Raw genomic sequence first — 26245 nt, forward strand, 5'->3', positions numbered from 1 at the left:
ATGCGTAAACACAGACACATATATCTCATAGTCCAGATGAAACAAATTATACATTGCACAAATAGAATGAAATATGTAGGAGAAAGGTGGTTGGCAAGGTCCTTCCAGTTACACAGCTCTTGTGTGAGCTCATGTGAAAAGACTGTTGCTTCCAAGTAGAGATATCCAAGCAGGGGGATATCCATGGTCAGATCCCTTGATGGACTATCACAGATAAGAGAAACAACATACTTTATTCTGTCATGTGTCTAGAGGCTGTCTTGCTGAGGCGCTGAAGGCAGTTTGGATCTTCACAAGGCTTCAGTTCCAGGTGTAGGGATGGTGTCCTCTCCCTGTAGGTCATGCATGGCATGCTCTATGAGAATGTCCCTCTAGTGCTTGCTATTGCAACTCTTCTCAATATCACATCTATGTTGTACATCAAAAATCCCTCAGGCACCAAATTGTGTCCTAGTCATTCCTTTCTAGAAAGTCCCTTGCCAAGTACATACACTGATGTGAGATCAGATCTTCATCCAAATAATTTTCTATAGTCACTTGCCTGAAAGGGATTGCGACCCACTTTCTCCTGATTTTAGCTCCTAGTCCACTCTAATGGACTATGATCCCCTCAGAACTAAGGCATACCCATAACCACGATAGTGACCCCTTATGTGAGGTCAGAGAGGCCAGGCCTCACTCTGTTTTGGAAAGCTCACAGGCTGTCCAGGCCCACAGGTGCTGTTTGGACTGGTGCTTAGGAGAAATCCTTGAACATTTTTTGAGAGCACTGTCATATCTAGTCCTCTTTCACCTGCAGTGAACTTCACTCCTGGGTACAACAAGACCAGTAGTAACAAGTCATACTCAGACTCAATGTGCAAGGTTCAAATCTTCATGTGTCATATCTGCTGCTCAGTTTATCAGCAAATTTCCCCTGTCATGAGACTTGGAGTATGCCATCTGCAGGATTTGGGGTACAGAGCTCAATAAAAAATTGGCCTCCAACTTGTTCCTTAACCACCCATTAAATACAGCTTGAAGTAGGACTGCCCAGGAAGTATGTTACCATGAATTTTCCCTACCTAGTCCCACTGTGGTTGTTGATGACTTCTCAGATATGATTATTGGAGAACAGCATAACAGCATAGCTTCATCATGTCCCAGTTTGGAAACTGGAGTCCTGGGACCAAGTGCTGGATCTCACTCACCTCAGCTGCTGTCACTTATTTTCAGAAATACAGGTGGAGATTAGTAGAAGAAAAGAACAAACATAAACCCCCCAACACACACATACACATGGACACATAGTCAGCCACAAATGTATTAACACATGTTTCATAAATATGAGAAGTAGAGGAAGAGGGTATGACATCAATGTCTGAGGCCATGCAGGGAAGGACCTATGAGCTGACTATAAAGATGATTGTTTCCAGGAAACATGTCTAGTGAAGCCCCAGAGAATGTTCCAGTGAAGCCACTCTCTACCTATCTTGTGCAATATGTGCTCTCTGAGGGGATGTTATAGGTGGGTGATGTAAGTAGTTGATCTTTAACCTTCGTCCTACATTGTATATTCATTTTTCTTCAATTTATAAACCCCAATTCCTTAATTTTTGTCTTGACCCATTTTTCATTCAGTAGTGAGTTGTTCAGTTTCCATGACATTGTAATTTTCTATTGTTCCTCTTGTTGATTTCTAGCTTAATCCTTGGTAATTGGATAGATTTCAGAATTTCAATTTTCTTTTTTTCTGTTAAGACTTGCTTTGTATCTGAATATGTGGTCTATTTTAAAGAAAGTTCTATGATGTGCTGAGAATGTATATTCTGTTGTGTTTGCATGAAATATCTGTTAGGTCCATTTCATGCATCATTTTAGTTAGCTCCATAATTTATTTCTTTTTCTATTGGTGAGAGTGGGGTATTGAAGTTTTCCACCACCAGTGTGTGGGGGCAATATGTGATTTAAACTGCAGTAGTGTTTCTTTGATGAACTTGGGTGTCCTTATGTTTGCTTCAGAGATGTTAAGAGTCACAGTGTCTTCTTAGTGGAGGTTTCCTTTGATGAGTTTCTAATGTCATTTCTCATCTCTTCTGACTAGTTTTGATTTGAAGTCTATTTTGATAGATATTGAAATGGCTATACCAGCTTGCTTCTTATGTCCATTTGCTTGGAATATCTTTTCCCACCATTTTACCATGAGGTGATGTCTATCCCTGATGTTAGGGTATATTTCTTGAATACAGCAGATGGTTATATGCTATTTTTGCATCCATTTGCTTATTCTGTGTATTTTTATTGGAGAATTGAGATCATTGAAATTGACAGCTGTTATTGAGTTTGTTGATTCTCATTTTCTATTTATTCGTTTGTGTGTGTGTGTGTGTGTGTGTGTGTGTGTGTGTGTCCACGTGTGTCCTCTCTTTTAAATTACTATTCTGGAATTATTTATTCTTTTTGTTTTCTTGAGTATGTTTCAACTCTTTAGGTTGGTGTTTTCCTTCTTGTGCCTTCTGTAATGCTGGATTTGTAGATAGATGTCACTTTAATATGGTTTTATCATGAAATGCTTTTTTAAAAATTCATCTCTTTTGCTTAAACTTCTACTAAGTATAGTTAAGTATAGTACTAAAGAATGGCATCTGTGATTGCCTACAGTTTGTAGAACAGAAACCTGTCCAGGTCTTTCTGTTTTGTTTTTGTTTTTTTTTTTTTGTTTTTTTTTTTGTTTTTTTTGAGTCTTTATAGAGGAATCAGTTGTATTTCTAATAAGTCTTCCATATATGTTACTTGCCTTCTTGCATTGCAGGTTTAATGGTCTTTCTTTGTCTCTCCATGTAGTGGTTTGATTATTATGTGCTGAAGGGATTGCCTTTTCTATCTCAGTTTATTTGTTGTTCTGTATTATCTTGCACTTTGATAGACATCTCCTTTTTCAGGCTGGGGGAATTATCTCAGGTTCATCAGATATTTTGTGCCAGATTTTTAGATTTCAAATTTTCCTTGACAGAGGTATCATTTCTTCTATTGTGTCATTATTGCTTGAGATTGTCTTTTACATCTCTTATGTTCTTTTGGTGAGGCTTGCATCTGATGAAGTTAACATTTTTTTCATTTCCAGATTCCCCTCAGTTTGGTTTTTCTTTATTGATTCCCACATTCAGGTCTTGAACTGTTTTATTCTTTCATTCTACTGTTTGCTTTTGTTTTCACACATTTCTTACGGGATTTATTCATTTCCTCTTTAAGGACCTCTATTATATTCAAAAAGGCTATTTTGGTGTCTTTTACTTATGCTTCAGTTACATTGCACAACTCAGGTCCTGCTATGGTAGTTGCTGGGCTCTAGTGGAGACACACCGTCCTTGCTAGTACTGTGTTTTTAAACTGGCATCTGGGAATTACTGTAATTCTAGGTACTGATTTTATATAAAGCATTAAATCATAACTAAATAGTTGATACTTTAAGAATAGAATGATTTTTGTTTTTCAAAATTAGTCCCATTTTTTTTATTTTATAATAACCAATGCTTTGTATTCTACTTTACATAAATAACAGAATTATGTTTATGGGCATGTCAGAACTAATGGAACTTCCATCTTTAACAGTTTTTAATGAAACTTGAGGAACAATTTTGAAAATTAAGTGTTCTAAAGCAGCATAATTCAGACATATGGTAATTTGGTACTATCTGCAGAACGACAGTAGGAAACTCTTAAAATGTTTAATTTCCACAATAGTCTCATTCTAACACAGAGAGTTCTGTGCTTAGAGTAAAACATTAGAGTTCATAGTCGACATTCATTTCAAATATAAGCTGAGGTATTTTATGGCTTTAGTTATATCATTTTCAAGTAAGTGTGTGTGTGTGTGTGTGTGTGTGTGTGTGTGTGTGTGTGTGTGTTCATATATTTCTCTTAGACTACAGAGGCATAAACTATCCCAGAGTTAGAATTATAGAAGTTTGTGAGCAATTTGGTATGAGTACTGGGAACCAAACTAGGGTCTTCTGGAAGAACGGTACTTGATTTGAATTACGGCCCATTTTCTCAGCCCCAGCTAAGGTGCTTTACTCAGTTTTCTTTTCTGTTACATGCACGCTGTTGTGACATATGTCTTGCAAAGGGTACGCATTTGTCTTCTAGAATTAAGGTTGCTGTGAATTTGCAAAGTCACCGGGGGAAAGCACTTTGGAGACAATTTGATTAATTATTCCATGGATTATAAGTTCATTTTTGGTTTGTTGCATGTCCAGAGAACATTATACCTGTAAAATTCACACACACACACACACACACACACACACACACACACACAATCAATAATTAGAAAAATGTAGGCCATGAATTTGAGGAAGAGCAATGGGTTAGATTATAGAAAGAAAAGGGAGGAGGGAAATGATGTAACTATATTTTATTTTTAAAAATAAAGCAAATTCAAAATATTTTATTTATTTATTTTTTTCTTTCTTTCTTTCTTAAGAAATTTTCTACTTACTCTACATACCACCCACAGATCCCAACTCCTCCCTCCTCCAATCCCCAGCCTTCTTTCCCAAGCCACCCCACATCCCCAAAATCAAGGTCATGCATGGGGAGTCAGCAGATCTCAACACACTGAGCCTAGGCAGGTCCAAGCCCCTCCCCACTGCACAAAGGAAGTACAAAGTGTCACACCACAGGCACAGGTTTCCCAAAAGCCTGCCCATGAACCAGGAACAGATCCTGATCTCCCTGCCAGGTGCCCCCCAAACAGTTCGAGACAAACAACCATCTTCTGTATCCAAAGGGCTTAGAACAGTCCCATGGGAACTCCTCAAAATATTTTAAATATGCTATATCTTCACAAAGAAATATAAGAAAAATCATAAGAAAATGAAATCATGTAATTTGTACAAAAATGTATAGGATCAGAGATTGTTACGTTAATCAAATTACATCAGACTCAGAAAGATATATGAATCATATGTAGAATATTTTTAAAAGTCATTATATGTGTGTATGTGCATGTGTGTGTGTGTGTGTGTGTGTGTGTGTGTGTGTGTGTGTGTGTGGTGTGTAGGCTGTGAAGCCAGAAAGCAGAACATAACAAGAAAAGAAGAGTTCTTCTAGTGTTGGTGGTGATAGCAGTGGTGGAGAATTGAAGCCAGTATGTCAAAACAGGCGATGGTTTGGGAGAAGTGAATCAGCAAGAGCATGAAACAACAGGAGATGCAGCTCAAGGTGGGTTGAGTAAGCACAAAGCACATGTGGATGTGCCATAGTGAGATATGGACCTTTTCATCTTTATTTGCAGCATTAAATTGTAAAAGAATGTTGAAGAAAAGAAGTGTGTCAAGACACAGCTTATCCAGATCACATACATACACACTCAATAATATCTCTTTTCTCAAAATTCAAATCAAAACAAAGCCAAATAAATTTTCTGTCATTTACCTATAGTCTTGCGAGAGACATATTTTAGAAATCACACACTGCAGTTTCCTTATTTCATCTAAAAAGTCTTTTGATATAAACATGTAATATAGTATGAAATCTATGTTGGAGTTTCTAAACTAGTATTTTAAACATTAAAGCACAATGTTTTATATTTTACAACAACTGACTATTTGATTCTTCCCTTTAGTTCTATATATCTCAAAATATTTCTGGATTGCTGAGTTTGTAATCAGTGGCCATCTACTTTGTCAAGAGTATTATTTTGCATACTAATTGATGCATTTGGTACTTGATTCATGGGCATCTGATCAGCATTTCAAAAATATTCTCAAACTATTTCATCCTAAATTGAAGTGAGTTTTTAAATATTATTTTGGTGGGCTTACAGCTTTGCTATGAATTCATACAAAATAGATTTTATAATTAAAGTGCTGACACAATGTGTACTATAAAAGCATGAGCAGGCTTGCTATAAAAGTACTTATGATTGCTCTGGCTTCCTTTGGAGAGCTTGTGCTACTGTAGCACCAGTTGTGGCTGCTGATAATAGTGTGCCTTATGTATGGTTCATATCTGCTCATCAGATGCTATTTTTGCTCTACATGTTGTTCAAACTTTTTTCTCTTGTACTTAAAGTTGCACTCACTTTACATTCCTATTCTGGAAGATCACCTGTCATGAGCAGTCTCAATTAAGCTGAACTTCAATATGTCCAAGTTTTCAATAAAGCAATTAATTAGATTTGACAGCAATTGCCTTTGACATGTGCTGTCACATCCTATCAAACCAAAGGCATTTGCAGCATAGGTAACATACAGAGTTTAGATAGAAACCTTACAGACAGACCTTCAGGAAATGTAAGAGCTGTTTGAAATAAATAAAGGAGGCAAATTCTGCTGAAAGTGATAAACCCTATCCCCTAGAAAAGGGTAAGAGCACAGGAAGCAAGGCTGTAAGCAGTCTTCAGAGAATGAGGTGATGTAAAGCATGGCATTAAGTAGAAAGTTCATCAAGCCTAGATAGAATTGATAATTACAGCCTGGATTTTCAGGAGACAAGTAATTTTAACCTAAAAGAATGTTAGTAATGTTCAGCTTGTTAAATTTGTCACTCAGTAGTTAAGGTCAACTGTTATGGATAACCCTGCTTACTGATTGATTTTAAGGGACTGTTTCCTTAATGTGGACATGTGCTTTTCAGTTCTTACCCTTTCTTTATTCTTTACTTTGACACTGGCACTGATTTCCTTGTGTGTTAAATAAATATATTGTTGTATATACACAGCAACCATATGAGGTTTCATAGTACAAATCAAAGTAACAACCAGGATGGGGAGCAGAGATGAGAAGTGGGTTTTCAGGGGGATGACCTTTAGAAAATTAGGCAGTTAATATAAAAGCCACACCTCATAGTAAATCTTTCTGATGTGTACTACTTTGTGTACTGCTGGTATAGAACATGGCCACCAACCTTGTAATCCCAACATAAAGCTGTCTCCACGTGTCTGCACATTTCTATCAATATTCTAAACTTTTCATCATTTCCCATGAAGGAAAAGAAGTTATGGACAGCCATGAATGCAGAGTCATGTTACATGGCTGTTAAAGGTGCTGATGATAAGTGACACTCTGCAATTAGCCCTAAACAAGGTGTTTCTACCTCACCCTCAAAGACTCAGGGAACTTTAGAGGAAAGAGGGCAGGAACTATGCAAGAGCTGGAAGACAGAATGAAAGGTTATAGAAGGTCACCCTGTAAAATCAAGATAATCATTACAATCATCAACTCACAATAGCACACACAAGATTAGCCCTGTCAGCAATCATGGAAAGGGAGGGGCTCATGGGGACCTACTGATGAGCTAGTAACTATCAATAGATTCCAGCAGATAGGGAATCATTATCTCCAGCTGTGTACCCACTGCTGGACCCAGTGGGTACTAACAGGGAGCTCCAAATTGACAGCTACACAGACAGCCATGTTTCAAATTACTGGGTTACAAAAACCAACCAAACAAAAATTACAAATAGACATGGGTTTGAAAGAGAAATTTGTAGGGAGGAGGGCCAAAAACATGGATGATAAGCAAGGGAGGATTAAGTGCTGTCAGCATACACTGAATGCATGCTTGACAATTAGGAACAAATTACATTGATACATAAATAAAATATGCTCTAGAAAAAATAATTCAAAGAAAATAGGTGGTTTAGGAAGTAGTTTCGAACCTAAGTTCATGCGCATGCACTTATTCTCACTTACTTGCACGTGTTGTCTGTAGTTGTTTTCATGTTGCAATGATAGAGCTGAGTATGATAGAACAAACCATATCATTAGTTGGAATTGTATAATTAAGCTGCTCCCATGGCTTGAAGAGCATCAGTCCTTCTTTCATGGTATCACTGACCTGTGAGGAGGTAAAGGATCCAGAAGGCTAAAAATTCGTCCTTTAAGGTGAGGCGCTACCTCTAAGACACTGGCAGATGCCAGTGTGGATTCTCATCTACGCCTATGTCCTGGACATCATAACTAACAGAATTGAAGACTCTTACTGACTTGGATTCCTATACACCATAAAAAAAAAACTGTATGTGGATGGGGGTGCAGATGAGGTGGAGAAAAATAATTAGTATAAATGGCAAAAACATAACAAGTAATCAGTATCAATTAAAAGAGGAAGAAAAATGACAAAACTGGTTGATATGTCATTCTTCAATGAAGCTTTAAAGAGGGGCAAATGACATGTAAAATACCAACCTTTACTTCCTTTCTAAGCTTCTTTGGTATTTACACAAAACTTGTCAGTAGGCCAAGGAATTATTCCCCAAACCTGATAGATATTTCCAGCATTGTAAATGTTATACATAAGGATTTAGTCATTTTTAAAGGATATGAGTTTTTAAGAGTCACAAGGAGCTCTCTATTGGCCATCCCTTGCTTGCTATTGCTTTTGAGGTCAAAGAGACTCTGGCCATAGTTTGTGGCTGGGAAGCAAGAAAGGCTGCAGCTCAAGGAGAGTGAAAGTGAAGGGGTGGTGGTTAGAAGATGTCAGGGGAAGATGAGCAGCAGGAATAAACTCTAGCCAAGGACCTAGTCATCAACAAATATAAGATGGACGGGGGCAGGTAACATTGTCCAAGAGGTGCTTTGATCTTGGATGGAAGCTTCCTGTTTAAGTGTCTTAGTCTTGAGCCTTGAGAGAAAGATGATGCAATGACTGTAGAAGAGATAGGGAGAATCTTCAAGAAAGAAAGGGAAATGAAGAACTGGTTTTACCTTTCAAGCCAGAACTTAAGTAAATAACTGTGTATGCTACTTATGCCTTTTGAAGAGTGACTGTGACTAAATGCTCAAGGAAGGTGACTTGGTAAAACTTGACGTTGGGATCCAGGTGGATTGCTTCATTGCTAATGTGGCTCATACTTCTGTAATATTCGTATAGCTTAGGGGACCCAAGTAACAGAGCAGAAAGCTGATGTCATTAAGGCCAATAACCTTTATACCCAACCTAAAAACCAGAATACACAGTGACAGAAGCCTAGAATGAAGTCACTCACTCATTCAATTGCATACCAATAGAATGTATACTTTCACACCAATTGAACAAGCATGTAATCCATGGAGATAAAATTACTATCCAGAATCCTATAGACCAGTAAATAGATAGTGAAAGACTATTGGAGGTATGTGAAGTACCTCAAATTTATGCTATGGGTGTCTTCTCCAGAGAAGGAGAAGACAAGGCCAAAGATACAAAACAGAGAACCACCATTTACAAATGAGATCCCCTCTAAACAATATGGCCTGAAAATGAAACCTTCACATGCCTTTTTCAGTGAGGTCAATGAGGTTTTGATGTCATGCCTTTTACTTTAAAAGCATTTGAGGATGAGAAGAAGGCTTGAATAGGTGTGGAAGAGTGTGCCAAATATAAGTATGAGTTACCACAACCATTTAATATTTATATTTTCTATGAGAAGGAGGGTGAGTTTGTAGGCCAGTCTAAATTTAGTTATTCTCTTGCCCCATGGCTCCCCATGTGCATAACCAGTGATTCCTTTGAGTTTGACCTCTATAAGTCTGAGATGAGGGCTCTTCTCTAGATTTCTGCAAGTTGGAAAAACTCAGAAAAAAAGAAGGCAATTAAAACTGTAGAGAATTCCAGTGGAAAATCAGAAGAGAATGAAGCTGGGAATTGATAGTCTCACTTTGTAGCTTTTACTGTCCTGGAATTCACTAGGTAGACCAGGCTAACCTGAAACTCAAGGATACCATCTTGCCTTTGCCTCCTGAGTTAAGGCATGTGCCACCATGCCTGCCTTCCTTTTTGAAATATTTGGACTTTGCTTCTTTGAAAGAAAACCCAGGAGCCACAAGAGTAGACTGAAATGAAGTGACTTTGTGAATCTGGGGCCTTAGATGACTTACTGGGGGTTTGTAGAGAAAGGTTACAGTTTGCACCTCTGGGGTAAGCAAAGCTCCCACTAACTTAAGAGGTTTTTTAAATGACATGGAATTAAAATAGATTTGGATTTGCTCATAAAGATGAATAAAAGCCACAAGGAAAAAACTAGAAGTTAATAAATAATGTTGTCAATTTGCATGATCTTGCTAACAAGCCCATTTTGATAATAATTCAGAACATTTGCATTTAAATTCTTGAGGATTTCCCATGCATTCATTGCTCATCTTGCACTCACTTGTAATGGTTGCTATGGGTGACCCAGAAATGAAACCACTCATGGCACTGTAATTTAAAACTAAAACAGCTGGCAAAATTCTTTCCTCTCCGAGCATGTTGTCGTAGAAGTAAATGAAAAGGTCGGGAGACTTTTCATTTGCCTCTGTGATAACATGAGCTACTTGAACTAAGGAACATATTAATGTTTCCTCTGAAGTTTTCTATTACATGTCAGGAGCCCCATTCCAAGATATCACAGTGAAGGTGATAGAAAAAGACAGATGATAGAATGAAATGGTTGGTACTAACACAAAATAATCAGGCATCTTTATATTTCCACTTTACATTATAACAGGAAACCTGATTAGATTCTGTTTCTGTGGTTTTACCTAAAAATAAACCTAGCTCAGGAGGAAGTTTTGGTCTATATGTGTTGATTCCTATAAAAGAATTTCTGTTAAAGGCACAGGTTCATCACAGTCATAAGAATTTAATTCTTGCATACACAAAGCCAGTAAGAACCAGAAGGGATTCCCATGTGTCATTTCATGTGTTTAAAATATACTGATGAAGACTTTTCTTGGAAAACAAGCCTTCATTTGTGATCATGAATATGGTCATTTACAAAAACATGATTGTGAAATATCATTTTAGCATTGTCAATGCAAACATAAAACTTTGTATTTAAAATTAGAAGACAGGACTATCAGCTCACCTTATATGTAGAGATTTTAACAATTCATGTGGCATACTAAGTAGAAACTTTGTATCTGCAAGAGGCCTCCAAATCACAGTCCTTTTTATTAATCCTATATTTTAGTTAGCTAAAATAAATACAGATACTTCTTGACATAAGATGAGGTTATATCCTGCATACTCATGATATATTGACCATAATATTAAGTCAGGAAGCATTTATTAAACCTATTACTGATTCAGTCAGGAATGTTCCCTAAATGTTCATGTGCTTCAACCCACTTGTCATCTGGTGGTGGTACTGTCTTAGGAAGTTATGAAGAATTGAGGAAATTGATCACTGAGGATGGGCCTTCAAGGGTCACAGCTCAGCCCTGCAATCACTCTAACTCTTGGCTTCCAGAGCTACCAACATGCAATGAGAAACCATCTTCCTCTTCTGCCACTATGAATGGGAATATGCATTTCTGGTAGGAGGAACTGCCCTCTTAAATTGTACCAAAACAGCTCTCTCCTGTTGTCGCTGTCAGGTATTGTGTCAAAGTGATGAGGAAAAAGAGCAACTTCCTCCTCCTCCTCCTCCTCCTCCTCCTCCTCCTCCTCCTCCTCCTCCTCCTCTTCTTCTTCTTCTTCTTCTTCTCTCTCTCTCTCTCTCTCTCTCTCTCTCTCTCTCTCTCTCTCTTTCTCTCTCTGTCTCTCTCTCTTTGAGACAAGGTTTCTTTGTGTAACCGTAGTTGTCCTGGAACTCATTCAGTAGACAAGACTGGATGTGCAAACTCACAGGGATTTATCTCCCTCTGCCTCCCAAGTGCTGGGAATAAAGGCATGTACCACCACCACCCAGCTGAAATACAACTTCTAAGTTTTTTAAGTTGCTGGGCATTATAGTTAAGAAATCTCATGTGCTGTATTAGCAAGGGTTTGCCCTTATAGTTCTGTAGCTAACAGGGCTCTCTAACTTCATACCACAGCATTAGGAGATTGGTTCAGACCACCTTATAAACAACATGGGAAAAGAGCAAAATTTAAACTTGTAATGTAGTTTGTATTGAGGGCATATAGTTCTTATGTCACCTTTAAAGCTGAAAATTGTGAGTTGAACCATAATAATGAATAGTCTGTAGAATACAAAAGGTTTGCAATTTTAATATTACCATAAAGAAATTTAGAGAGACAAGATTTATATACCAAATATACTATTTAAATTTAAAGTATTGTAGATTTATATTAAATAAGAAAATGCAGAAATGTTCTGAACAAAAAACTAACTAAAAAGAATGTTATAGATATCATATTTAGGTCCAAAGAGTCTACCATTGCTGATTATTTGCATTTCCTTTAAAGTTTGGAAGCACAACCTGTTGGTAAATAAAATAGATATTCTCATCCAGGTAATACTTCTGTAATTGGTTAAAACAAGGCAATTGTTGGCCATATGCAGAAACATTTTGGTTGTAGTGGTTGGGCGGGCATTACTGCTGGCTACCAGTGATTCTAAGTCAAGGATTTTGCTCAGGATCATGCAATACATATAGAACAATCTTCCATAATAAAATATTTTCTGGCAAAAAGATTAAAAGGGCCACTGTTGAGAACCCTTACATTTGGATAGTTTTATATCATTGATTATAAATTAAGTAACATACATAGTGAAATCATTTCATCCAGTAACTTATCCTTCAGATCTAGTTTCAGACAAAAGCAATGTATACAGGAATATTGAAGCATAGTGAGGCATGGCAAAAAGGAAAAAGTTGAGCAAATATGATATTCATGAATAAGCATTGGTTAAGGGGTACACCCTTATGCACTTGTAAAATGAGTAGTTATATGGTTTATGTTTTATTGTATAACTACCAGATACACATTAAATAAAAATAGGTTAATCTTAGAAAATGGGAGGTGAAGCATCCATGTTCTTGTTCTTCCACAATGTGGAGGATCTAGGAAGAGCAGACCAGGTAAGGGAGGATATTTTATTTCAGTTCTTTCCAATAATTAAGATATCAACTCTTTAAAGAATAAATATAAGGAACAAGCATTTGCTGGAAAATGTCTAAAGATTCCTTAATGAGTAGAACAAATAGTTTAAGATTAAATAAAAATACAGCTGTAAGTCATATTTTTACCTATATTGTCAACGCCTGTGAGGCAAGCATCTGCTTTGTTTAAATGTAATGACAGTTTATGTATTTCCGTAAGAAGCTGCTTTTCCAAGACAGCTACAAAGGAAAATGAGGCACTCTCCCAAATATTTAAAAACAGCCAAGTAAAGAGGGAAGGAGACAGACAGCAAGAATAATCCTACATGATAAGAATGGAATTCTGACTGGATCTGTGCAAATTGTTAATTAAAGTACAGGCTAATCTTGTAAAAGTAATTATTTTTAACATTAGAAACAACCAGTGAGAAAATAAGAGACCGATTTTTCTCACTGCGACAACCTCCAACATCCACTGCTGTGTGGTGTTCCTTCCAAGTTTTAATAAGGAATTTGATGATAAATGGTTCCTGCTGATATTTTTAAGGCAGCTGAGGTTAGAAGACAAAGCTCTGGCTAATAATTGTGTATTAGATGGAAGGAATTGAAGCATGCAGAGAATGACAACAGAGCCACTCTTGGTTTTGAAAGATCCTGTCATGCTATGTTTTAAGAACTCCTTAGTTTCATTATTGTCACAAATCTAAAAGTTAGCAGTCTCCTATTAGTACTCTCTTCCAAATAAGCTGTGTACCTACATATTCGTTTGTCAGTCACATCAAAGGAATTACTGCCTTTAAAAATAGCTGTATACCTGTGGCTACAGCTCAGTGTTAAAGAACTTTTCTAACATGTATGAATACCCCATGAAGTCAACAGAACAAATAAAACCAAAACATATGGAGAGAAGGTGTATTTAGAGTGATATTGAAAATTGTGAGACAATAAAACTTAAATTTGAAGACATGTTAATAATCATCCTATCATTATGTAATATAGTATGATACATATAGTTCCTTCTGTTACAGGTTATGCTGATATCTAGATACTATTCAAGTATGAATGCCTCACATGTGCTCATGATATTACTAAATACACATTCACTTGCTATATTTTTAACCAGAAAAGAGATGTTTTGTTCCTAAAAGAGTATGTAAGTTATTGATATTTAAAAGTACTACCAACATCCTTCTAAACATGTAGTCTGTTCCTGTGGTCTGCTATTGTTTGTTGAACAAAGTAACTCATCAAGCCAGAATTTCATTCCTTTAGATTTACCTGTAATTAATATTGCCTGTATGCTTTCTTATGCCTAATTCTGCTGAGCAGCTTATGACTGAAAAGACCTTGAGGAACAGCAAGATGGTATCTTTAAATTAGACAGATTACAAAACATACAAGGCTACTGGAAGAGAAACAAACAAACAACCCACTGTATTAAAACTTTCACAAATCAATCTACTGAATCACCATTTTAGTACAAATGTGAAAGAAAGGATGTTAAAATATTTACAAACACTAGGAGGATTTTCTTATCAACAGGGGTTTTGATACAATTCTTTGGAGTGTTGTATGTGTATTTTCTCTTGGTGTACTGATGGAGCGCAAAGCTACCCTACAGCTAGGATCTTTTGCAGTGCAGGGCTTTCTCTGTGGTTTGGCATGATGCCTAAGCTGCAAGTGTCATTTTAAACTTTGTTAGGAAGCCTTCATCCCCCTATGAAGTCTACAGACCAACACCAAGAAGCTGACATTTAACTAACAAATTTTCCCTTAGATGAATGATTTGAGTCAAGTGGCATAAAATGACTTCAAAGTGCTCAGAAATTGAATCCAAGAGTCAGATTATGTTGAACAGCAGCCTTCAGGGCCTGTTTTATATCCATGTCAGAAGTTCAACTTTTCTTTTACTGAAGGACTTACAGACTTATGCACTGTACGGTAATTCCCATAGCCCTAATTATTCTATTGCATTCTAATATGAATTGGAATTTTCAAAACAAGATAGCTCAACATTACTGGGATTACATATTAGCAGAGCAAAGAATGTCAAACAATGTGCATCCTATACACCAAACTGCATAATTTTGATAATCAGAATGCTTCAATCATTTGGTGATAGTAAAAATAATCAAGATAAAGAATTAATTGATAAAATTACTCTTAAAATCTCTTTATTTCCAAAATGCTTTTACTTTAAAATAAATGTTGACTCACTACAATTAAGAAATAATATACAGAAATCTCTACCCTTCACTCAGTTTTTCCCATAGTAAGTTCTTGCATAAATATAGTATAGGAGACTAGCCTTGATATAATCCTTTGATCTTACTCAGATAATATTTGCATTTATTTCAATAGTCAATGCAGTGAAAAAGAAATATATGAATCTATTCAGCTCCCATTTATAACTATATTCATAGCCTTCCATCACCTCCCCAAACCATAGCTTCTGTTGACAACAACGTGCCCCTATATGCATAGCAGTGACATTTCAATGATGCTATACAAGTTGTGGAGGGATGACTCAGAGGTTAAGAGAATTTGCTGCTGCTGCAGAGGATCTGGGTTGGAGTCTCAGCACCCATATGGCAGCTTTTGTCCTCCTATAACTCCAAGTACGGCAGATTACATGCCGTCTTCTGAAGTCTATGCACACTGAAATCACACAGAACACATGCATACATTCAGACAAAACACTAATATACATAAAATAAATCTTCAAAACCAAGAATGGTATAAAGATAGAATCATATAGGAACTAAGAGTTTGGGATTTGGCTGTTTTCCAGAGAGCATAATTTTATGAGTATTTAGATGCAATTATGAAAATAACAGTTTCTTCCTTTTTAATGCTGAGGGTGATTTTATGGTGTTGATAGACCTGTATGTGAATCAGTTTACCCAGCAAAGACAAAGATTTTTTTTTTTTACTAATTTCCTTCCTTCCTTCCTTCCTTCCTTCCTTCCTTCCTTCCTTCCTTCCTTCCTTCTTTCTTCCTTCCTTCGTCTTACTCTTTTTTCCTCTCTTTCATCTCTCTCTCTCTCTCTCTCTCTCTCTCTCTCTCTCTCTCTCTCTCTCTCTGTGTGTGTGTGTGTGTGTGTGTGTGTGTGTGTGTTGGCATTGCCTTTTACTGGGTATATGTGTGAAGGTCAGGGAACAACTAGAGGAGTTCATTTTCTCCCTCCACCACATAATTTCGGGAACTTGAACTCAGGTTGTTAAACTTGTGGTAGCTGTCCTTACTGAGTCATCTCACCCGCCCTGCATATATTTTCTTTCATCTTTGCATACAATTGTTACAGCTGATAATAAAGTATCAAAAAGAGGGATAGAGAGAAAATTTGCTTCGCATATTTATTTAGAATAATTTCTAAAACAGAAATAAATGCCTTAAGTCTAACATCAAAATAAGAAATCTGATGGCATGTGGTTTTTCTTCAGTCCATGGCAATTTTATTTTTTCAGAATCATTAATGAATTTGCAAAATGACAAGGAATGTCTGAGACTCCCCAGGAGGTCATTTCTATAGGAGATCAGTCAAGCTGACTCATTTTTCTTTACAGAGCCCAAATTTAACCACTTAGTTAAACATCGCGAACATAGTAGAGCAAAAAATGAGAGCATGCACACGACAATGAATAGATTTTCAATTTTTTTTTCAGGCAATGATTTTCTCCTTAGTGTCTCACTGTGGTGGAGAAGGTGAACCCAAGATAAGTTGTGAACATAGAACTACTGCATGAACTGTAACACTTCTCAACAAAAGCTGCTAGGGTCTTTAGTAGACCTTCCAGAGCCACCAAATGTATGCTATTCAGAGTTCTTATGCATACTGTGAATCTCAGCCTACATGCACCAGTGAGAATTTGAGCATGTTTGTGTTCATACTTTACTGTCTTCCCCTCTCTATATTTTGAGTTACAGTGAAATTAAAGACAGACTGAAGTTTATTGGCATTTGTTTTTTATATTCTTGATCTTCTTTATAAAACCAAATGTGTTTAAGTGAGGAAAAATTTATATTCTTAACTTATCCAGACTCTGGTTAATTTTATTTATTAATTATTTAGAGTTCTCTGATAGGCACAACTAAAGAAGACTGACTTTAAAATTTTATAGGCAATTAGAGACCCTTCACTTATAATCTTCATGTTTTTATTGTACAGCACAATATTTCTCTCTACAATTTCCAAGTGTCTGGCATGGTGAAACAAAAGTACATAAAACAACATCACAGATGGTACAGGATGGGATACTACTTCTTCATTATATCTAGTTTTAAAAAATAGAAGTGAAAAGAGAGAGTAGAAATAAGAAATCTTAAAGCATGTCAGCACCGGAAATGGACTTATATAATATTTGATCTTTATCATAAGAATCCATGTAAAATAAAGAAATGTCTTTCCTGCATTTGAAATGTGTTTTGATATATTCATAAGTAAAAGAACAGAATAAAACAGTTAAAAAGTGAAGACAGTGTATAACCACTTTACTGTAAGAAAATTAATTGAGGATAAGTCTAAATGTGGCTACTAACAAGCATTAATGTTTAAATGAATATAATATTTCATTTATATTTAAATGAACATTATTATACATAACGGTTACAGCTTATTCCATAGAAGGAAAGTGGGAATAAAATACAAAGTTAAGCCATTTAAAAATGTTTATAATGTAATAAAAATGATTCCAAGTATAAGATCTGGGAAAGTGAGGAAAAAGCTACAACTTGGAGATGGAAAAATGGTTATGTTGAGCTTCCTTACGATAGGCAGATATCCATCAGGCCAGTTCTGTTAATGTGCTTTCACAGATTATTTAGTTTGAGCCAGTGATACGCCCCTAAAAGCCTCTGGTTTTATTTCCCACAGAACACAATAAAGCTGTCTGGTACAAGTGCACTTCTTTGCCCTTTCATGAAATAAGCAGGAAGGTAAATGTCACCAGTTTGCCTTTGCTTAACATTTTTTCATGTAATTGGATAGCCATCATAAAGCTTCTTGTCCCATCCATGTCCCTAAATTAGACTGATCCTTAAAGTCCCACAATTGACTGGGCTGTTTCTTTGACCTTTTCTGTTTTCTTCTAAATCCATTAGTTTAAGGCTTATCCAAATGCACCACAGAATGCTGGGCTGTCCTTATCACAGTATATGATCAACTTCCTTCCTTTCTAGATCTAAAAAACCAAAAATCTAAGAGATATTAACTTTTCCAAAACTTTGTTTTTAAGATACTGCTAGAGCAGTAAAAGTTCAGAAGCTAAGTCATAGAAGACTGTAGGAAAGGAGTTGGAAAGAAAGCTCATCTGTTAAGGCCACTCGCTGAACTTGCAGAGGACCTTGGTTCAATTACCAGCATCCATGTCTGGTATGTCATAACCAAGTGTTGTTCTATGGGTTCTGTAGATGAATTTCTGGACAGTCTTATTAAATAAGCATTACAGAGCCAAATACAGGGGTAATAGCTGAAGAGATCAAAGAAATAGTGAATAGCCATGACTAACCTTAGCTTACCACCATGCAGTAGCTTCCCCACAGAGAGATTCTTCATGTCTAACCTGCACTTTATTGCTTTCCTGTTCTGCCTTCTCATTGGCTTTAAGCCCAGCCACATCATTTCCTCCTCACTGCCTGTCTATACAGACCTTCAGGTCTCTATGGTTGGTACTGGGATTAAAGGCGTGTGTCACCATGCTTGGCTCTGTCCTTGACCACACAGAGACTCTGCCAGCCATGTGATTTGATTAAGGGCATGTACTACAACTGCCTGACTTCTGTTTATGGCTCGCTATGTGACCTCTGATCTCCAGGCAAACTAATAAAAAAGTAAGCCTTTAAAAGACAGGACTGTAAAGAAGAGCAATGGTAAATATCTGTAGCTTATCTTATTTCTGATCAAGGCAGAACACTATATGTTGTGGTCTGAAGAACAAACCCAGCCAGTTGTGTGGCTTAGACACTCAGAATTGTTGACAAAAGTCAAAACAAGAATATGTTATGCTATATAAAACAATACCAATTCAGCTTCAGGGCCTAGAAAGAATACTAAGTATGGTCATGTCCAGTCATTTGCATGTGTCTAGAGCTATTTTCAAGAAGGCTAATTAAGTATTTTGGTCAAAAGTATATTAGCTATGATACCTATATTATTTTCTATCTATGTGTTGACAGAAAATAAAGTGACCTCTGAGTTTATATAGTAGAACATTTCACCCAGGGGGGTAATTACACCTATACCAAAGTTGTTTCTTCCTTCTGTTCCATGCTTAATTTCTTCTCTAAGTAGAAAATGATGAAGGTGAAAGATTTTTAAGGTTCAAAACCTCTCTGATGAGCAATTTCTTGGATTGTTGAACAAATGATTTAGACAATTACCACAAAATTCCAAGGTGAAAATGATTAGGAATGTGTTGCATTTTTTCTTATCAATTTTTGTTTGTGTTCTTTTTTCTCTTTCCTTCTTTGTTTATGTGACACATTCTGACTTTGTAGTACTTGCTTGCACAAAGCAACATATTTCACTATGTATTCTATGCTGGCCATGGCTGATTCTGCCTGTGCCTACTGAATTCTGGGAAGTACACAAGTGTCATTATACTTGACAACTTTTTGATGACTTGGTGGATCTTTTCTTTTTCAATAGCTGTAGCCAGTGTTTGGAGTTATAGACTGAATCTTCCCCACATGCCCTTAAGATTCTCTCACACTTTAACAAATGTTTCAATTCTTATTATAAGAACACTTTTCAGAATTTTTTTTCATTTTGAAACGCACACACACACATCAGAATGATTAACAAACACCAATGTCTGTCATTATCAAATGGAGTTAATAAGAATGAACACAGTAACAAAATTTTGGACAGGAATGCGAGATCCTCATTCACCATCATCTATGTTTTCTATTCTCATGATTAGAGATCATTTGAAACATGCTTTCAGTTTCTCTGCAACACTTCCTTTCCTTCCTCCAATGTATTTTGTTTACTTTAACAGAGGAGGTAGCCTTTCATGACAATGATTCTAGGAGAAACTGACCTAGCCAGGCTTGCTTACTGGGTCATTTGTACTGAGGGGATGTGCTTTGTCTATTTATCCCTCACACTATTTACTTGGATGAAAACAAATTTTGGTCTTAAAGACATGTGAAGATTCATCAGGCATGAAGTAGTTGTGAATCCGAATTCACCATAGTGTCTTAGCCACATTCTACCATCATACTTAAAATGAGACTTCGGTCTCTCTAAGTCACGTACTTTGCCTGTTTCATTTTAACAGTGGGTGGAGGTGAAAAAAAACTGTTGATGGTGATTGGCTTTTAAAGCCTCAATGCATTCACAAGTTTTTGTTAGTGGCTTATAGTTTCTGTACTCAAAAAATCAATAGTTAAATGTTTCTACAAGAATTCTGAGTTTAGAATGAGTTCCACACAAAGTACCAAAGAAAAGCTGAGAACTTCTAAGGTACTGGAGGTTCCTACTTCCAACTTCTTCTTTACCAGAAGTCAGTTAAATGTCCAGCAAAGTCAGTTTCACAAATAACTCATTGAGAATTCATGAGATGCATGGCTTCACACTAGGAGATGCAGTAAATTAAAGCAAAATAAAACACTAAGTCATAAAATACCTTCAATCTAATTGAAAAAGAAAGTGGTTAAAAATTACATTAAAGCTATTATATGAGGCAGTATAAGTGCCACAGGAAAGAATAAAACAGAATTTTAAAGCATTCCAAAGGAAAATGAGATTAGCCAAGTTAAGATATGTTTTATATCTATATATTCAGATATATAGAATTAAAAGATTTTGATGAGAAACAATAAAGATTGGGAAGATTTAAAAATTAAGAGCTATAGCATAGAATGAATAACTTGTTCAACCATATTTTTTCCTACTGATTCTTTTCTTGTTGCCATCATGAATATTAATTTATGAAGTGTTATCTTTGATGGAGTAGCATTTATCTTCTTCATTCTGTGTGTAGTTCGCCTGAATGCTGCCCATCCTCCAGTGAACAGTATATGTTCACTGCAGTATTCTATCTGGTCATTAAGATGCTGAAGTTTACTTGGATTCTTTAAATAGCTATCATTGCACTTGTCTCAATGGCAGGTCATGGCCATAGAGAAAAGACTTTAAATGTTTGGGGTTGAAATTGAGCTACTAAAGTATATAATTAAAGAAAGATGCTGGCTGGTTCATTGCTCTCAAAGATCAACACATGCTGTACTACTGAAAGAAAGTAGAGGAATGTGAATAACTCAGAGGTGCTCCGTTATCAGCCTAAGAGAAGCAGTGGCCAGGTTTGCTGTGTTGTGGGCTCCAAAAGGTGGCTTCACTGGGAAAAGATCATCACAATTTTCTAAAGTAGATATAGGTCAGTTCTTCTGTATGGTGCCCCTTTGGAGATGGGAAACACTTTCTTTGACACAGACACCTTGATACACCATTATTGACATCCATCAATATTTCTTTTGGCTCTCGTTGTTAAGGGAACAGCCCATAAAGTGGAAGTGAGTGTCAAGTATTAACACTGAATTAAAACTTCAGGTAGAAAAGGGGATACTGGCATATTCCTGTCCGTGAGCTTGACAGGAAATTTATTTTGTTACAGCTGAAAAGTAATTAACCTCCACTGTGAGAGAATTCTATTACTAGTAGCTACTCTGCCATGCAAAGTGCACTACATGGAAATGTTACAGGCTATCAAGCAGAAACGGCAGATTTGTGTGCATTTTAAACTCAATTTCCATTATTCCAGTTTCTTCTCCTCTCTCTCTCCTTCTCTACCACCTTCGCTCCTATTTGCACAGAACCTGAAAGTTAATATGCACAGGGAAGTTGAAAGAAATGTTCAAGAGTGACACAGAGCTTTGGCAGACTGTCCCGTCCCTGCTAGTGTTTAGGGAATTTTCTCCCAATACTATAACCTGGTGTAGTGAAAAGATTGCAGTACTCTGCAAAGACATCACACCACGAATGTTGCCAGGGGCAAAACCATGAAGATCATGATTTACTCAATTCTGTTATTTGGTCACCATTTATGCACAGATATGCATACATGTGCATTTAGTATTTAATAAGGAATAAAAATTGACGGGAAATACTATGTAGATCAATCCTGTGGTAACACTAATTTTGGAAAAAAATGTATTCAAAAACCTTTTAGCATAATTCCAGTTTCATGTGTTACTTATAGTTAATTTTTGTCACCAAGAAACACCAAATAAAGGCAAAAAATATTACATTCAATTTAGAGTCATGTAGAAACACACATATACTACATGAAGCTAAAATCAAAGATAAACAGGTGAACACAAACAGCCTGGTGGAACCACATAGCTTGTTCAGTGTTTTTGAACTATCAGAATAGAACAAGAGTTGGAGGATGAATACAAAATGAAAGCTCAAATTGTTCACACCCAGTGTGTTAAAGGCTATTTGAATTTACACTTAGAACTTATTGACTTGTTGTTCTTGTTTAAGAAACAAGAAAAACTATGCTACTGGGATCTGTGTAACTTACCTCATCCCTCCTGGTCAGAGCTAATTGAATTTAGAACTCATATCCACTGACCCAGTGTTCATCTACCTGTTGTGTAGCATGTTTAAATATCAAAGTGAGCACAGAGATTTGTTCCAGAGAAGCTGTTTTACTTACAGCCACAGTGTGGGAATTCACCCAATACTTTGTTTCCTTCCATTACATAAAATATCTACATACTTATGAACTCCCTAAATAAAGAGAAAAGAACTGCTATATCATATTTGTGTATTTCCAGAACTAATATAGGAAAAATCTGTACTAAAATACCACTCTCTCTTCCTGAGAACACTATCTAGATGTGGGGTATTTTATGGTATTGACTATTTATAGCCTGCTATTCTGGGAATTGAACTTTACAAACATGAAAGCCAACTTGTAAATTTTTCCTGACAGAGAATAACACTGAGCTCCGGGAAGCAGAAAGCGGTATGCATTCTCTCTGGGATCTGTCACTGTTCATGATCATTAAAGTAGGCAGATGGGATAAACAAATATCTGTTATTTGACCGTTGTAAGGGAGTTGAGATGGAAAACAACATTGCCTCCTTTTGGGATCTTGAAATAGCTAACTGGGCTGTCTGCCTTCCCTCTAGGAAAGTGCCATGAACTGATAAGGCTGCTTGTGTTTGAGTCTAATTTAGAGGCCAAAAAAGCAAAACCTTCACTGAAAATTACAGGGGATGCAAAATCTTAGGAATTACAGACTAATGGTTCCCTTCTTCTCCCCCAATTACCTAACAGCTATGTGTGTGAAGGACAGCTGTGCATTAACAGCTGGCCTCTCTCCTGCTCAGGTAGAGAGAGACTGGGGTTTTTTCCATAGGGAAAGATGGGCTAATGATGGCCTAAGAAAGATTGAATATTTGTTTCTTTTTTATGTAAATCACTATTGCAAAATGACAGCATATTTTAGGATTACAAAGTACTATAATTAATGAAAAATATTTAAACACCGTTGTAGCAGAGGTTTTAATTGCAATATATTAGAAAAGATTTCCTCTACTTCTTCCTTTAAACTCTTTTTTTGAGAACCAAATCTCTCTCTCTCCCTCTCTCTCTCTCTCTCTCTCTCTCTCTCTCTCTCTCTGTGTGTGTGTGTGTGTGTGTGTGTGTGTGTGTGTGTGTGTGTGTGTATGTATGAATAGGAATAGACTGCAAAAAGAGAGACAGAAACAGAGAGAGACAGACACACAGAGAGAGACAGAGGGAAAGGGAAGAGAGGAGAAAGCCACAGAGAGAAATAAGAAAGACCCCGGTGTTGAACCGCAATTTGTGGATTTAATGGTCTTCTGACTTGACACTCAAGTTTTTTCCTTTCTACCCTGTAATACCCTATAATTATTGTAAATGTTCCAGAACTACACACTAAGGCAAATAAAACGGAGGTGGAGGTAGAGTCAAATATCTCATGAAAATAAGAATTTCTGGTCATTTCTTTGAACTAATGACAACGTATTTTACATAGATCCTACAATTGTCTTTAGAGGCTCGATTTGTGCTGCAGAGTTCATTCTGGCTCTCATCAGCATTCTGGAAGGTCAACATGGGCACATTCACTTTAATTTGCATATCTTTGGGTAGGCAATTAACAGTGGCTGTGGCCAAGACCCAGGAGTTCCTTTGTATCTCTATATTAGACTTTCTGGTACTTTTTTTCTTGTAGAAACAGGAAAAAAACTGTTTTCAAAAACTGTAGCCTCTCTTATCAGTGAATGGATTTTAGAAACAGGGACTTTAAGAACACTTTAACACTGCACACAAAATTTGTTGTTTTGGCATTACTTTCAGAAAAAAAGTCACTAGCATCTGACAAGAATAGTAGCACTGTGCTCAAACAGCTTTGAACAGTAAAAAAAAGAGTAGTAGAAATATAGTGGAAAAAGATATAGAAAGCTAAATATCTGTGAGATGAGTATATATTCATTGTTTTGTATCAAAATAAAAAATGAAATGTGTAGATTGTTTGAGAAGTATTGTAATATCTAGCTAAAAGTTTAAAATGCAAACAATTAAAAAATAATTAAAATTGTATGTAAGTTTGCTAGCTATTTTTAATATATTTTATTTTTTGAGATTATAATTTCACCATTTTTCCCTTTCATATCTCCCCTCAACTATTATCAGATATGATCCTTGATCTCACTCAAATTCATGGTTTCTTTTCCTTTAATTATTGCTACATATATGTGTGTATGCATATATGTGTGTGTATATATATATATATATATATATATATATATATATATATATATCCATATATATTTTCTAAAACAATCTTCAATGTCTGTATAATGTATACTTGTCTTCAGGACTGACCACTTAATATTAGAAAACCAATTTGTATGATCTTCCTCAGAAGACTACTTTTCTAACTTTCAGTGTTCCTTAATTGCCTGTAATTCTTTGTCCAGGTTTGAGGCTTCAATTGCTTTTTGTCTTTGACATTAGATGCCAATTGCTGTCTTCCTTGTTCAGGTCTTGTTCAGGTTGGCATGTTGGTGAGACTTCATGGACATTGCCCTCTCTGAAACTTTTAGGAGACACAGTCTTAGAGCCAACTGCTTATTTCTCCGCATCTCCCAATGTTTCTGTTTCTCTCCCTCAATGATCCCTGATCCTTAGGTGTAGAAGTTGTATTATAGATGAATTGGTTTGGACTGGGCCCCACAACTCTGCATTTTGATCAGTTATAATTTTATGTAATAGTTTTTAATGTTGTAAAGGGAAGTTTTCTTAATGTGAGACAAGAACTACACTTGTCTGTGGGTATAAGATAAATATTTAGAATGGGGTTAGGGGTTTTGCTGGCTTAGCAAACTGGCAATTATAGATTCTTCTCCAAACTCTGTGACCTTACTATCCCTGGATGTTTGGCTAAGTTTCCAATGCTGGGTATTATTTCCCTCTTATTGAATGGGTCTTTGGTCCAATTAGAGAACTGTTGGTAACTACCAAGGAATGTGTGTCACTGCTGTACCCTTACAGTTATCATGCCATGCTGGTCATTATTGTAGTTCATAGACATTATAGTTGGGTGGGACTGTTGATTGTTTCACTCCTTTGTAAGTCTTAATGGTGCCTTCTGGTACCCTGAAAGCTAGTGCCTAGAAAGGAAGATTTCAGATCTGATACAACTGCGGTCTCTGGGTCCTTTGTTCAAAGTACATAGCACCTTTAGCAAGAAGGATTTATATCCCACTCTAGGATGCAATGAAAGAAACAGAAATAGACTATAATGTATAGAGACCAAGAATCTCTTATTGTATGGGTTTCCTTTTCACTCAACTTGTTTGTTTTTTTAGTTTGCTGATAATTTTTGGTTTTGTGGACCCCACTTGTCAAGTGTTGCCTTGATTCTTAGTCAAATGAGGTCCTATTCAGAAAGTCATTTCTTACACTTATATCCTCTAGGGTGTCCTATGTTTTACTCTAGCAGTTTCAATATTTCAGGTTTCTCATTAGATCTTAGATAATTTGGAGTTAGTTTTTGTGAAAGGTGATAAGCATGGATCTAATTTCATCTTTTTATTAGTGGATGTTGATGATGTAAATGGTTGTTAGTAAAATGATCATTTTTATACTAGTAATTCTTCTGGTCCATGAAGATAGAATGAATATGATCATGATGGATAATGTTTTTGATGTGTGTCTGTATTCTATTTAGAAGTATTTTATTTAGTACTTTTTAATGTATTCTCATTAGAGATATTGGCTTGTTTTCTTTTATTGCTATACATTTGCCTAGCTTTCATATTATAGTGATACTAGTTTCATATAAGGAGTTTGGGAAATCCCCTTGTTTTAGTTTTTGGATAGTTTAAGAAGGATTAGCTATAGATCTTTATTCCAAACTTGATAGATTTCTTATCTGAATCCATCTGTTCATGCAAAACTCATATTTTATAGTCCTGTTTAGGCTT

General features: G+C 36.3%; 1 pseudogene; it reads left to right on the forward strand.

Annotated features, from left to right (window-relative positions):
• Positions 1-8462: 8462 nt before the first annotated feature.
• Positions 8463-9616, forward strand: LOC118579275 (annotated as a pseudogene).
• The last annotated feature ends 16629 nt before the right edge of the window (positions 9617-26245 follow it).

Source organism: Onychomys torridus, chromosome 3 (genome assembly GCF_903995425.1).
Source record: "Onychomys torridus chromosome 3, mOncTor1.1, whole genome shotgun sequence".
Taxonomy (NCBI): domain Eukaryota; kingdom Metazoa; phylum Chordata; class Mammalia; order Rodentia; family Cricetidae; genus Onychomys; species Onychomys torridus.